We start from the raw sequence: 15,879 nt of genomic DNA on the forward strand, positions 1-15,879 counted from the left end.
GGGGGGTTTGTAAAGGCTGGGGGCCGCCCCAGCGGCGCCTTTCAGAGTGTGTGTGTCTGGTGGGGAGGGGTAACCGGAATGGGTCAAAGTTCGCATGATAATAATTTAGGATGTGTGGACACCAAGGCTTTCAAATGAGCTTTCAGCAATGAGCAGTTGTTCGACAAGGCCAGCTGAGAGATCTGCCGACTGTTCTGAGATGGGGCCACTTGTTCCGATGAGGACCAGCCGAGCAGTCTATTGCTGAGATAAATGGATTTTCAGCCAGTCCCTGAAATGAAGAATAAAGTCATTTGGAACTCCGTCTTCCTGGGCGAGTTCTCCTTGGAACGGTGACGTCGCGCTCACTGGAGGGGAGGTGGGCGGCTGTGGCTGGGCTCAGCTCTCACTATGAGAAGTGGATGGTCTCTCTCCTGCGTGGCCCTGACAAAACCAGTTGTTATTAAACAGACCTGCTTTCCTCTGGCCCTAAAACGAAGATTCTGCTTCCAGGCAGAGGCTGTTTTCCTTTGCATTTTAGGTCTGTTTATTTCTAAAATCAGGCTTGAACTCGGACATGCAGGTATCCTGCTGTTAGTTTTCCTCCTCCTTATTCACTCCCTGATATTATCTGGGACAGAGGTATTATCAGGGCCTCTTCTCGGTGGTGCCTCCCTGCCTCAGAGCTTAGCTGGTCCTTGACCCCCTGGGGCACTGCATCTCTGGGAAATCCCAGAATCCCAGTCTGAAATCCCAGGGCCCCTGAGCGCACCACGGAGCCAGGCGCAGTGTCCAGGAGCAGGAGGCAGCCCTCACGCTCAGGAGACCCTCAGACTCCTTCCTTCCATCTGCCTTTTCAGGGATGTCCCACTCTTTCTTTTATTTTCATTATAGGCTTATTTTTCCCTCCTTACTCTACCCTTAGCAGAAATCCCTGAGACTTGGCTGGTTTCCTTCTGGGATGAGGATGAGGAGATACAGGAAGCAAACACTAAAACAGGAGTTATCCAGCCCAGAAGCAAAGCACTGCACGTGAGCGCAGCCCACTCCTCTCCTCAGTGAGAAGCCGTCCGCTCCCTGACATGCTCTGAATCTGTTCGTACATTCGGCACAGCGGGACTGGAGAGCTTGGCATTGCCTGGTTTGGGCTCGCAGAGGCAGGGAGGGCCAACGCACGGTGCAGGGACAGGACCAGAGGACAAGGGCTGCCCCGGCACGTCCCGGAGGGAGCAGTGCCTTCCACCCCAGCACCTACCCTGCTATGCTTTGGCCTTGATTATCCCCCGCCCTGCCTCTGAAACTTGCACACTTGGCCTGTGCAGGGGAGGAGGGCAAAGCTGCTCAGTTTCCACTGGAATCTTCACTTCTCTTTCAAGATCCTTCCCTCCTGTGTGAGTTTCCTCGGGCTGCTGGAGCAAAACACCACAGACTGGGCGGCCACAACAACTGAAATTTATTCTCATGGGCCTGGGGGCCAGAGGCTAACCTTGTCAGTAAAGCCTTGCTTTCCCCCAAAGCTCTAGGGGAGGATCTTTCCTGCCTCCACCAGCTTCTGGGGGCTCCAGGCATCCCCTGGCCTGTGGCTGCATCGCTCCAGTCTCTGCCTCCAGCCCTACACAGCCTACTTCCTGGTGTTGGTGTCTTCTCCTCTGTGTGTCTGTAATGAGGACACTTGTCATTGGATTTAGGCCCATGTGGATAATGCAGGATGATCTCATCTCAAGATTCTTACCTTAATCCATCTGCAAAGACCCTGTTTCCAAAAAGGTCACCTTCCCTAGTTCCAGGGGTTAGGATGTGGACGTATCACTTGGGCACTGCCATCAAGCTTACTGCACCTCCTCTGGACCCAGGGTGGCCAAGCAGGACCCACCTTTGGCGTTGCTGTTGCATTCGGCCTCCTATGGGGTCTTGCTCAGAAATGGCATCCATGGGCCCTTTCTCCAGACCCTCAGGTGCACGCAGCTGCATTACTCAGCCCAGGTGCTTACCTGTCTAGGGTATCTGTGGCCCAGGCTTGCACACATAAGAGACAGATGGTCCCTGAGCTCCTGGAGATATCCCCGTACCTTTCAACATCGCCTGGTCTCGATTTTGCCCTTGAGTACCACTTCCTCCCCTGCAGAGAAAACAGGGCACAAAGTCACCCTCAGGCTGTCTGCCTCCACCTTGCCCAGCTCTAGGACTGTGGAGCCAGGTGGGCATGTTCCTCCAGCCAGGCTCCCTCCCTGAATGACGTCAGCAAGCCCCAGCACGCTCCTCTTCCAATTCCCACTGAGCCGCACCCCCGCCCCCGTGTCTCCAGTTGGCGTCTCCCATGGGATCCAACTCAGGTACCTGCCCGTCTCCCACAATCTCTCCCTAGATGCCCAGGCAACAGCTCACAGCACTGCAGAGCAGTCAGTGTTCCCCAGAGAAACAGACCGATAGGAAACACAGATGATGTCGATTTAGGTCTATAAGCAGATTTATTAGAAGGAATTGGCTCCTGAAACTATGAAAGCAGAGAAGTCCCCAGATCCGCAGTAAGCAAGGTGGAGACCCAGGAGAGCCGATGGAGTGGCACATGCCAGAGTCCAAGTCAGAGGCAGGAGAAGGCCGGGCTGAACAGGAACGGTGACTGTCCAGTGTGGATGGCACCCTGGGGCAGCTGTGCCCACAATGTCAGGGGCACGGCCAGGAGGTGTCATGGCACCCAGCCAGCTGGGCTAAGGGGCAAGGCGGCAAGGACGTTTCAGACAGAAGCAAGGATGGAGGAGAGATAAGACACAGCCTCACGGACACACAGCAAGCGTCCAGCGGTTCCGGCTGCTGGTCTACAAGAAGGCAAGACTGAGCGGGAGACGGCGGAGCAGGTGGGCTACGCTGTGAGGTCCTTGTCTGCCTGGCTGAGAGGAGTACATCATGTCTGTGGGTGGGAGAGCCCCTGAGGCCTTTAACCGCAGAAGTGACTTCAGCAGGACAACCAGCATCTCAGCTCAGCAGCCGCAGGGTCTTTCGTGTTGCTGCCCGTCCTAAGCCACCCCACGAGCTTGCCCTGAAGGTGGAGCGGCCGACCGAGGCGTCCTGGCTGGACCGTCCTGGGATGGATCCTGCACAGCAGAGCAGCCGGGGTGCACGGAGCCTCTGTCCTCCCAGGCACCCTCCTGGCAGCCACAGCTCCAGGGCCCAGGCTGTGAGACCCCAAGAGGAAGGCCACACGCCCCGGGCTCTGGTGGTCCTTCTGCACCCAGAAGGCAGGACCTCCATGGTAGGGCAAAGTCCCCTTAAACACGCTCTCTTGGGGCTTTTCCAAGGAATTTCAGTGCTTTCTTAACAGCTCCACTGACTTATTTCTATGAATTTTTCAGGTGTTTCATTAATTGATTAATTATAAAACACAAATGTCATCTTCCCAGCACATGCCGGGGACTCCGTTAGGCACTAAGATGAACGCAGGTGAGTGTGTCCTGGATCCAGGTGCCACACGGGGTGACGGGAGGGGTGGGGTCTGTCATGGACAGCAGCACAGGCCAGAGGGCCTTGGGGCCAGCAGGTGTGGCCTGCTCCTGCCGGACAGCCGGGCTTTCACGGTCCCAGCCGGCCCCTGTCCTCTCCTCTGACTGCTAGGTCTGGCCTGAAGCTCATTAAAGTTTGAAGACTCCTGGTCCACCTAGAGCCTTGTCTTTTCTATTTTTAATGTCATCAGCCTATCAAATCCTCATAAGCCAGCGCACCCACGGGTAGAGGCCTCTGTCCTCCAGCAATCTGTAACTTTTTCCTGTTAATTTCACAGCACTAGATGGAGAAGGAACAGAAATTGGTTGAAATAAATGAAGTTCCAAATTACACGGCTGTATGTGTTAGGAGAGGAGACGTGGACTCGGGAGGCATTTTGCTAAGAGAGCTTCTCCCAGCAGATTCCCTGTTAGGGGCTAAAGACGGAGTGAGATCCTGTAGAAAGAGGCCTTTAATCCGACCCTCCAGGCACCAGGCTCCCCACTTCCCTGCCTGGCCCTGGCATCGGTAGGGACTCATTACGGGAGGGATCCTTGCTTGCTGGGCTTGGCGACCAATAGTGTGAGTGCAGAAGACCAGCTCATCCAGGCCTTTCCGGAGCAATGTGAGCTTCTGATGGGGACACCCTCCCCTGAAGGCCACATGGGAGACCCCAAGGGTGACGAGGGCGAGGTGGGGAGCACGGGGCTCTGCAGCTTCCCACAGGCTGGGCTCCTTTCTGCCCAGGAATCCTCAAGCCTGGTGTGGAACCAAGTGCAGAAGCCGTGAGTGTGGAGGGCCTGACCGAGGCATCCCTGGTCCCCCAGAGCCTCCCAGGCACCCCCTGGAGAGAAGGCAAAGCAGCAGGGGAGCCGCAGAGGCCGAGAAACCAACCCAATCCCAGAACGCCAAAGACACCGGGCTCCCCAGACTGGCTTCGAAGGAACCACTTCTAGCTTCACGATTGTGAACTGTTTTCTCAACACATGACTTCGCAAAAGTAAAAGTCCGTGTTCTCCCCAAGGCTGCCTGCGAAGGCTGTGTCCAGGCCCTGGCTGTGGGCTCCAGGCTCCGAGATGCCCCAGCCCCATGCCAGGCTGTGGATGGGGAGTGACTGTGCGCTCACTGTGGTGGTAACGTCTATGTGCTGCCTGTAGATGAACAGGGCTCAACAGGCATTCCAGTTCAGAGCCTGGAAGAACGAGCTGGCTGCAGAGCTGGGCGGGACCCTGTGCAGGTCTGGGGGGCTCCCCAGGGTGGGTGTGTGGGGCCGGCATTCTGGACACAGCTGCACAGACACTGGGGGCTCCAGGAAGAGGCACAGCCTGCCGTGGGAGGGGCCAGGTTAGAGGGTGCCTGGGGAGAGGGAAGGATGGCCGTGAGGAGGCAGGAGTTGGGAGCCTTTCTTGAAGAGAAGAGGATGCAGCGAGGAAATGCTGGAAGCAGAGCAGGGATGGGTCCTGTTTTGTGGGCGGGGGGGGGGGGGGGGGGGCGCAGGGAGGACAGTCAAGGTTCTCCCAAGAAACAGAACCAAGAGCGATGCACAGTGAATGACGTGACGAGGAAGCAGTTTATAAGACAGGCAGCTGGAGAAGTTCCACCTTGTGCTGTCTGCGAGCTGGAGACTTGGGAGAGCTGGAGGTGTCCTTCAGGGGGGCCTGAGAGCCGGGGGCAATGGTGTGGATTCCAGTCCAACTCTGAAGGCCTGAGCACCAGAAACATGTAGGCAGGAGAAGACAGACAGCCCAGCTGAGGGGTAGGCGGAGTGGGAACCCACCCAACCCCCACGTTTGTGCCGTTCACTGGGAAAGGCGTCGGCTTCACTCGGTCCACTCCACAGGCAAGCTTGGAAGTAACATTTTGCCGGTCACCTGGGCACCGTGTGGTTCAGTCACATCGACGGAGAATCCACAGAATTCACCGTCTCGGGGACACACCTGGGGCAGGGGGCTCTCCACTGGCTCTGAGGCTGTGCTTGCCGACCGAGTGCAGCTCCATAAACCCACATTCGCCTCACCTGCCTCAGCCTCATGTCCAGGTCTGGTTCAATTCAATTCCATTAGTTCCATTTCCACAGCTTGTTTTAGTCCTTCTGATTCCCTAACCACTCACTCCCAGTTCCAGGCTGCCTGGCAAAACCTACTGCAGTAGCTTCTCCACCACTGGCAGCAGCTTCTCGACCACCGGCGGCAGCTTCCCATCACTGGTAGCAGCTTCTCCACTGCCCACGGCAGCTTCTCCACCGCCCGCGGCTCCTCACACTGGCCTCCAGGGCATTCTGAGGCCTCTGCAGGAGGTAGAGAGAGGCCTCTCTGGGCCTGGGCGGTGCAGTCAGGACAGCTCAGCCCCGGGGGATCTAAAGTACAGGGCTCAGGGTAGAGCTCCTCCTGACCCAGGCCAACCGGGGTGCCCAGCACAGCTTCTCAGGGGTTCCCTTGAGTTGGCATCCTCGGGAGAAGCGGGGTCCCATCCTAGAACTTCCCAGGTCCATATAGAGCAAGACGAGGGAACAAGGCTGCCAGGCCACCTGGTGCTGTCTGAGCCGGGAGCCTGCTCCAAGCTCCAAGCTCCAAGCTCTGGTTCTCCATCACAATTTCCAACAGAAAAATGTGTGGCTGAAAGGAAGGAAACACTAAGGACACTCATGACCCTCTGCCCAAGAGGTGGCCTCTGGAGTTCGGCCCAGCCAGTCCCCACAGGGTGCCCTCCAGAGCTCACCCCTCTGCTGGGTTTGTATCGGGCCGCCGTGGCCCTGAGCCTGGGGCATCTGCACAGCTGTGAACTCCAGATCCTGGCCTGGGGCACTCCGTCCCTTGCCCTCTCCTCTCCAGACGCCTCCCAGAGACCATCCACCACATTCTGCCGCAACCACCACACCCAGCTACCGTTGTCCACGTGTTCCTTCCCAGCACATGAGCTGTGGACTGATAATGACCAAAGGCCCAGCTTCCTCCAGGGACAGTGAAATTTCGAGAAGGGATTTCTGCAGCACCTTACAGGGCAGCACAGGAGTGGCGCGGGCAACTCCGATGGAGTAGTGGAGAAGGCAGGTGCAGCGGGGATGCCCATCCCCTAAGGGCTCATGGCCCTTCAGGCAGGCAGACCTTTCTGGAACATCACTGACCCTGGGCGGAGTGGGATGGAGAAACTTCTTCTAAGACAAATTAATTGTCCAATGAGAATTGCCAGTAGGATTTGTCATCTGGCTGCGGAGCCCACCCCACGATTGAGAGGTGTTTGAAGTGAGGTGCCGTCAGCTGGAAGAGGCTCCCCCGGGTGTGGGAAGCACTGCGGGCCATTGACTCCCCTCCAGCACGGCACTTTCATCTGAAGCACACAGCTCTGTGGCATTTACTACAACATCAAAGAGTCCCAGAGGGGTCAAGGCGGGGTTTCTGAGCTCACCACTGGATGAAATGAAGTCTTATTCCTACCCAGGCAAGGCAAAGAGCATCCGTCCGGAGTGAAGCCCAACCCCAGCTTTCCACACACCTCCTCCAACCTCCAGGATTTTCTCAAAGAGGAAAAGTGGGAGGCGGCAGGAGGGCACGGTGTTTTGTGGCTCCTCTCAGTCAAGGGCCACACCATCCGTCTTTGGGTGCCATGCACACCCCCAAGCCTCTGGAGGGGGCAAAGGGTTCTGCTGAGGTCACACAGCCCCCGAGAAAAGGGCTGGAAGGAGTCAAGCCTCATGACCGGAGCAGGCTGCAAACCACAGCAGGCAAATGACAGAACAGATGGTTTCGTCCAGGAAAGCCCCTGCGTCCTCCAAAACAGAAACCAAAATACGTGTGTGCATGAGTGCATGTGTGTGTGTGCCAGGTGTTCTATGTGTGGATGTGTGTGCTAGCTGTGTGTGTGCTAGCTGCGTGTGTGCATGTGTGCATGTGTGTGTGCTGTGTGTGTGCTGTGTGTGTGTACATGTGCTGTGTGTGCTAGCTGTGTGTGTGTGCTGTGTGTGGACACGTGCTGTGTGTGTGGATGCGTCCTCCCCGTGGGGCTGCGTAATGTCCACAGAGAGGGACAGGCCAGGCAGGCGTCGCTGGGGAAGTGAAAAGGCCCTCAAGGCTCAGAGTGGGCCCCCAGCATCTCCACAGGCTTCCGTGAGAGCCCATGTCATACAAGTGATGTGTGGGTGTGGACAAAATAAATATGAATTCTCCCAGTGATGGGGCTGGCAGGCGTTGCAGACAGAGACCCCCGTGGCAAGGTCCAGAGGTGGGAAAGACGTCAGTTCAGGACACCAGTGCGGAGTCACCTCGGGAGGAGGGGCGGCGTCTGCAGCTTTGCCTCAGCAGCCAGCAGGAGGGCTCCGGGAACCCCTGGGCCGGGTGTACCTTGCAGAGGGCAGCCTCTGCCCCACTGTGGGGAGACAGCCCCTGCCCAGGAGGTGGCTGCTGCTGAGGCCTAGAAAGTACCCCATCATCAAGGCTGCCCCAGGCCGCCGTCCTGCAGGGGCAAGGGGAGGTTTGAGGCTGGAGTCTGCAGCTCGTCCTCATGGCCAGCGCTGAGCTGGGCCTCTCCGGGCTTTGGCTGGAAGCCAGGGACGCCCTCCAGGGTCTTTAGAAGTCTGTCCGACGGGAGGAGCAGGAGGAGCCGGCAGCTCCCAGGCCTCAGATTCAGAGAGACCCTGGGCTGGGCCTTCGTCTTCCTCTTTCCCGGGGGGAGCCGTCTGCCTTCCCTGGGCTCCTGCTTATCACCTGCAAAGTGAAGACCATGGCCTTCTCCTGAGGTGGTTGTTTGAGAATAAAACCAGGAAGCACGGAAGCATCTGTCCGGCACACAGGAGACCCACGCGTGTTTACCGTGCGGCACACGGGAGGCCCACGTGTGTTTACCGTGCGGCACAGGGACATCCATGTGTGTTTACTGTCGGGTACATGGGAGACACACGCATGTTTACTATCCGGCACGGGGAGACCCACGCGTGTTTACCGTCCGGCACACGGGAGACTCATGCATGTTACCATCCGGCACACGGGAGACCCACATGGGGCGTGTCTACCGTCCGGCACAGGGAGACCCACGCGTGTTTACTGTAAGAACCGTGAAGCAGGGAGCACTTTGCCCCCACAGACAGCGGTAAAAGCTGCCACAGACCAGCCCATGCAAAACACGTAATTCTAAAACCCCAGGAAAGGAAGCCCAGCTTGGAACACAGAACAGGCCGGGATTCGTGATCCCCGCACATCTGAGAGGTCTATTTCTGGAGGGAAACGCAGTGAATGGAGAGTGACTGTCTGCAGATTGGATGCCGTTTGCTGTCTCCTGGAGGACGGTGGAGATGGGCAGGCGGGGCTTGCCGGGCCTGGGGGCTGCAGGGTGGCGGCCTCGTTAGGCGCTGTCTGTCCACAGCGGGTCTGGACGTGAAGGGAATGAGATGACTCAGACCCTGATCCTGGGGAGGGCCTCTCAGAGGCACAGAAGTCCCCAGGGAAGCTCATCACTCCTGCAGGCAATTAGGGAAGAGTCAGGCTAGGCGGAACAAGCAATTAATTCCCTCCAGCTTTGGGAGAAATGGAAGTCTGAGGGTCCAGCCAGGCCAGATGCGATGGCTTCACTGAAAAAAGCAGAGGGAGAAGCGGCTGGACTGAAGTGGGCAGGAGACAGGGTCCGTGGAAGGCGGGGTGAGTGTGGGTGGCGGTGCCGGGAGGCGGCAGTGAGGAAAGCGAGGGCTCAGCCCTGACCTCAGGCTCTCCAGTACAGCAGGCACCGTAGGGAGCAGCTGCTCCCCTGCTCCAGGGTCCGCTGTAGAGACCTGAGCTGTGTGCCAAGACCTGGGACAGAGGGAGGAGAGGGGAAGAGGGGCCCGGGGCAGAGGACACGGGTGCATCTTCACGAGGTCTGGGATCCTCCGGGAAGGACAGGAGAATGTGCACAGGCACCCACACAGGCACGCACACAGGTATACACAGGGACGCACAGAGGCACACAGGTGCACACAGGCATGCACACAGGTGCACACAGGCACACAGGCATGCACACAGGCACCCACACAGGTGCACACAGGGACACACATAGGCACACAGGCACCCACACAGGTGCACACAGGCATGCACACAGGTGCACACAGGCACGCACACAGGTGTACACAGGGACGCACAGAGGCACAAAGGCACGCACACAGGTGCACACAGGGATGCACACAAGCACACAGGCGCACACACAGGTGCATAGGCATGCACACAGGCACACACACAAGCACACATGGTCCCAGACACCCAAGGGAGAGGCAATGCTCTCCCTGCAGCCCATGTGTCCTCCTGCCCGCCAGGCCCAGGCTGGCCCTGAGAAGGGTCAATGCTGCCACGGCGAGTGTCCTCCCACGGCTTTGTGCCAGGCTGCAGACGGCAGTCTGTGGAGGGCGGGGATACAGTGCACCTGGGGGTACACAGGGCGTGGCACAGAGGTCACTGTGCTGTGTGGACAGGACAGGGGCCAGGGCTGGGCCTGAGCATCACTGTTGCCGCCCTAGGTGAAGTGGGCTGAGGGAACACAGGCCAGGACAAGGACAGGGAGAGACCCCAACCTTGCCATGCCACAGGAGGGCAGAGGGATGCTGGACTCTGCCAGTCCACCCATCTGGGGGCAGGGGTTAGGCCCCAGGAGGGACGGGGACAACACCAACTAGGGGCTGTGGGAGGTGCAGCTTGGGTAGAAGAAGGGCCGTGTGAGACAGCATGAAGCCAAGACACCCAAGGAAAAGTGGACAGTGCTGGGGAACACAAGGCCCAGCAGGGCCGAGCCCCAGCAAAGCACAGGCTGGAGGGGCAGAGCTAGGAGAGGGGATCCCGGAGCCCCACACTGCCTCCTGGCCGCAGGCAGCACTTCAACCTAATCACTGCGCTCTTCAGATTCATTGTATGCAAACCAAAAAACCCTGCACGTACAGAAGGAAAAGCAGAACCCCCATCCCCACCGCAGGCCATCAGCAGTGGAAGGGAACATGGTTCCCTGCACGGAAACAGTGAGCCCGTCCTGGACACAGACAGCACAGTGCACGCCCCGTGCAACCTCCCTGGGCCGTGGCTGCAGGAGAACAACCCGGGGCCCAGGCAGTGCAGCCCAGTCTCACCTCTGCATGCCACCCCCAAGGGGTCCCCAGAAAGCCTGTTCCATAAAAGCAGCACCGGGCAGGGCAGGGGACCCCATCACGCAGCTGACCGTCCTGGGCTTGCTGAGCCGTTGCAGCAAGGCCTGGTGTCCAGCTCTCCTGTCTTCCGCTCCTCGGAGAGCAAGGCCCTCGGCACCCAGGTCCCCACTGGAGGAGCCCGGGAGGTGCCCCCAGACCCTGTTTGCAGAGGACAGTGGGACCTGGGAAGGGCCTGGGAATGGAGTGTATTGAGTGAGCCTCCCGGACAGCCAGCCCCCCAGACTGTTTGCAGCCCAGAGAGTCCCAGCCCAGTGTGATTCTGGAAGCTCCTCACTCCTTGGCCCCTCTGCCCCCTCCGCCAGGGGCTCCAGCCGCTCTCAGCAAATGAACCCCACGGAGCTGATCCGGCTGCTCTGAAGCTGGCAGCTCAGCCAACGCTGGCCAACAGTGCCCCCTGGTGGCTGCTGCCTCCTCTGCCGCCAGGTCTCACCCTGGGTCTGGCCTGGGGTGGACACGGGCAGTGAACTCAAGCCGTCCCAGGGCTGACCGGCTGGAGCTCAGGAGGCCGGGTCTGCAGCCACGTGCCCGTGGGTCTGTCGTGGGCCCGTGGCCAGCCCTGCATGCTGTGTTCTGCCCCAGAGCTGTAGCAGCCTCTCTGACTCTCAGCCACAGATGGAGCTGGGCCCAAACAGACGGGCCTAGGGAAGGCTTCCTGGAGGAGGTGACGCCCAGCTGAGGCTGTGAGGCGGTGATGGCTCTGGGCAAGCCCAGGTGAGGTGGGGGAGGACCTGGCCGCCTCTGATGGAGGAATCAGGACCTGTCAGTTCAGAGGAGGGCTCAGCACCAGTGGAAAGGGAAGGGGGCGCTGAGAAAGGGGTAGGATCAGACAGACGGAGCCCCGGCTCTGAGCTGGACCCTCGTGTTACCACGTCACCTGGCAAGTTGTGTGACCGCTCTGGGACTTGATAAGAGGATGCAGAGTCCCTGGCTCTGCCCCAGGGGCTGCGTGAATCACACAGCACAGTCCTGGGGATACTGCCTGGTATACAGATGGCGCTCAATAAAGAGTGATCCTTGAAACTGATGGACTTCATCCCTAATGCAGGAGCCAGCGTGGTGGGGTTAGCAAGGCACGGGCAGCTTTTGCAGAGCAGCCTGGTGTCACTGGGAACGGGTTTTGGGAGGTCACAGGCTTAGCAGATGCAGAGGCCAGGAAGACGAACGAGGCCACGAGGCCTCAGGGGCAGGAGGCACAGGAGGGTCAGAAGGAGGCAGCAGGGGCGGCAGGACCCACGGCCCCTCTGGGGATTAAGCAAGAGGGAAGGTGGGGTGATGTCCGGAGCTCGGTCCAGGCGGCCGCTCCCGGGGCACCAGCGGGTCTGTACCTACATCGAGGGGTTTTAAACTTCGCTTTCTTTTTGAAAGTCTCTCTATGGAGCATGAGTGGAAGTGCCTGTGGAACCCGAAGCCTGGAATTCCGCTCCTGGTGATGCCCACATCCCTGTCCTGGTTTTGCCAAGTGCCCAGCGGTGAGGTAAGACGTGAGCCTCAGGGAAGCTGCCTGAGGGGTGCAGGGACTCTGCAAACTTTCTGTAAATCTAAAATTATTCCAAGATAAAAAGCCTGTTAAAAAAAAAAAATAGGCCGGGCGCGGTGGCTCAAGTCTGTAATCCCAGCACTTTGGGGGGCCAAGACGGGCGGATCACGAGGTCAGGAGATCGAGACCATCCTGGCTAACACGGTGAAACCCCATCTCTATTTAAAAAATACAAAAAACTAGCCGGGGGTGGTGACGGGCGCCTGCAGTCCCAGCTACTCCGGAGGCTGAGCCAGGAGAATGGCGTGAACCTGGGAGGCGGAGCTTGCAGTGAGCCGAGATCGCGCCACTGCACTCCAGCCTGGGTGACAGAGCAAGACTCCTTCTCAAAAAAAAAAAAAAAAATCCACCCTCATTCGGCAGCCTTCGGTGTGCCTGGGTGCACCTGTGCCTCCCCTGAGTACCCACAGCTGAGCCAGCCCCATACCCACACGCCGAGGCCCCGGTGGCTCCTCCTTCCATCCTCATTGCCAAGTCGGTACCTCGATCCCACAGCGCCTCCCGCCCTCCACTCTTGCCTCTCCTTCTGCTCGGGGCCCCCGAAGCCCCTCTTTCTGCTCACCCCCGGCAGACTCCAACCCCTGCAGACGTGAGGCCAGGGCTTCTGTGAGCCCTGTGGGGACAAGCCCCGGGCGTGGCCTGCACTGCCTGGGCCTGGCTCATCCCACATCACCGCTCTCCCCAGCTCTGGCTCTGCACAGAGTATTTAATACATGTTTAATAGCAACAATAAAAGATCAACTTGGCATGACTGAAGATTTTTGTTCAGGGACTTGGGGCTGTGCTCTGGGTCAGAAATAAAATGCGTTCTGGCAGAGCGGCAGTGAGACCAGGGCCAAGGGGACCGTTTCAAGCGCCTTCTTAGCTCAGGGAAGGGACTGGGAATCGGAACGACCCCGCCTGGCTCCTTAGTCCCTCCCGGAGCAGCGCTCCCTGCATAGCACCACGAGGACCCTGGCTCCGGGCACCCCTTAGCTGGGGGAGATCTGGCCCCTTCCTGACTCAGCCAGGGCCCCACATAGCAGGGGATGATAGTGTGACACAGCAGCAAGGCAGAGACAGGAGGGCTCAGCCCTGCATCCACCAGGACACCAGGCTCAGCATAGGGGGCTGGGTGGGGGCACGCTGGGAGCACCCACCTCTGTGCCATCTGGTGTCTCCTCTGGCTTCTGGGGGGCAGTGAGTTGCTGGGCCTGGTGAGCTTCGAGTCCAGAAAGGTTTCAGGTCCTGGGGACCCCTGCAAGGTGGGCTGAGATGGGAGTCTGGAGGCAGCCCTCAGACCCCAAGGTAACTGAAGGCGCCAGGGCCCTATGGCCCCCAAGGTGCAGCCTACACCAGACCTGGGACTGTGTCTTGATATCTGGCCCCCAGGAGCCCCGGGGAAGGGGGCAGGTGGGGAAGTGATGTGCCACCTGAGGCTGAGACTGAAGATGGCGAGGCGAGGAGGCACCTAGGGAACAGACCCGCCACCCACCCGATAAGCAGGAGGAAATCCCAGACCACAGTCACCAAAGAAACACACCAGCCACAGCAGGAAGAGAAAGCAAACCCAGACAGGGCTTCTGAGGGCAGTGAGGGGCCACCTGGAAAGGACTTTCTCAGGAGAAGTGACTTTCAAAGTCAACACAAATCAAAATGAAAAATCTGTGTGTAAAGGTGAGGATGTGCGGGGCCTGGCTATACACACCTGGAGGCAGAGGCCGACAAAACGGGAGTCACAGGAGCTGCGTGGAAGATGATGGACGTGGAAGGGAAGTCAGGGAGCTCAAGCATCGCAGCCACCGTATCCCCGAGGGAGAAGGTGGAAGAGAGGCAGCCCCCGAATCGGTAACAGAAGCTGATACTTGGAGCTACGGTCGGGCGAGGCACAGAAGGCCTCAGGAGAGCCCCGGATGCTGAGGTGGGGCGAGGGATGGGCCTTATGCTTTCCCCCAGGAATTCCTAAATGATACGGGTACAACGAGGAATGCACACTTTGGGAAGGGGGAAAGAAAATACCACAGGTGAGGCAGGGAAAGGAAAAATGGATGGGCGCGGTGGCTCGCGCCTGTAATCCCAACACTTTGGGAGGCCCAGGCAGGAGGATCGCTTGAGCCCAGGAGCCCGGGAGTTCCAGACCAGCCTGGGCAACAAATTAAGACCCTGTTTCTAGCAAAAATACAATAATTAGCCGGGCATGGTGGTGCGTGCATGTAGTTTCAGCTACTCGGGAGGCTGAAGCAGGAGGATCACCTGAGCCTGAAAGGCCGAGGCTGCAGTGAGCCGTGATTGTGCCACCGCACTCCAGCCTGGGCGACAGAGTGAGACCCCATCTCAATAAAGGAAAAAAACAAAAGAATCATACAGTTGCCGCCCTTCTCATGGTCCACAGCAGAAGTCGGAGGCCATAAGGTAACACATCCCACCTGCAGGGAGACAGGGACCGTGTCCAGGAACCGGAAATCCAGCCCCAGAGCCCTGTGTCAGCACAAAAAGCAGCATATTCAAAAATAAGCAAGTTTCAGAGCAGGGACCACCTGCTCACCTCATCGGAGGAAAATGCTCAAGAAAGGGCAAGAAGCACTGGCTCCTCCCCACAGAGGCACAGAACCCAGTTCACTTCTCATCTGTCTTTCCCAAAGCCCACGCAAAGTCACGTGCATCTATAAAGCCAGGTGCCCCCTTTTCACAAATGAAAAACAACAGTGACATATTATATACAATATGCTGTGCTTTGCTCTTTTTACTTAACATTCAACACAAAGACATTTCTATAGCAGTGCATGAAAAGCTTTCTAGCTGTGTTTTACAGCTGTGGAGTTCAATAGCGTGAAAGCTCCGTAATTTATATCATCAGTCCCCTATTGGTGGACATGTGGGTTGTTTCTAGTAATTAACTTTTCCTAATCATGCTGCAGTGAATATCCTTGTTTCTATGTTATTTCTTATATGTGAGTAGATCTGTAAGCTAAATAAATACAAATGCAATTGCTCACCAAAATGGAAATTATAATAATGATCTAGATAGAAGATATTTTAAACAAGCTCAGCAAAATCTAGAAGGTTGAGGGAGGGAGGGAGAAAGAAGTAAAAAAGTGTCTGACATGTCTCGTTAGTGGGAGGAAAGTTGTGGAGGGAAACGCAGGCACGTAAATGTCCCACCCACAGGGACAAGGGGACGAGGACATAATGGAGAGGTGAAAGTTAGAAACGTGCTTCCAATCAATAGCAAAAAAAAATAACAAAATCCCCTGAAAGGGAACATAACATAAATTCTAAGGGAAGAAATGGCAATTGAGTTTTCAAGTAAATATGTAACTACTGGAAAAATTATAGTAGACAGAGAATAATTTGATCAAACCTGCAAAAACAAGTCAGTAAAATGAATAACAAGGGTAACAAATGCAGAAAACAATAGAATCCCATCGCAGTAATGGGAATGGACAGTCTTCTCCTGGTACCAAGCAGGACTCTCAGTTTTGATGAAAAGCTACGTGGAGCCCTGGAGACACAGAAGCAAAGCAAGCTTATGAAAGAGTGCAGAAAACAAAGGAAGGGAATGGACTCAGAAAATGAAAAGAGAACGTGTCACCAGCAATAGAATACATCAAAGAAGTTTGCTAATGAAAATGCCGGTAGGCTGGGCACGGTGGCTCAGGCCTGTAATCCCACCAATTTGGGAGGCCAAGGCGGGCAGATCATCTGAGATCAGGAGTTCGAGACCAGCCTGGCCAACATGGTGAAACCCCGTCTC

The sequence above is a fragment of the Piliocolobus tephrosceles genome, chromosome 19, assembly GCF_002776525.5.
Source record: "Piliocolobus tephrosceles isolate RC106 chromosome 19, ASM277652v3, whole genome shotgun sequence".
NCBI lineage: Eukaryota > Metazoa > Chordata > Mammalia > Primates > Cercopithecidae > Piliocolobus > Piliocolobus tephrosceles.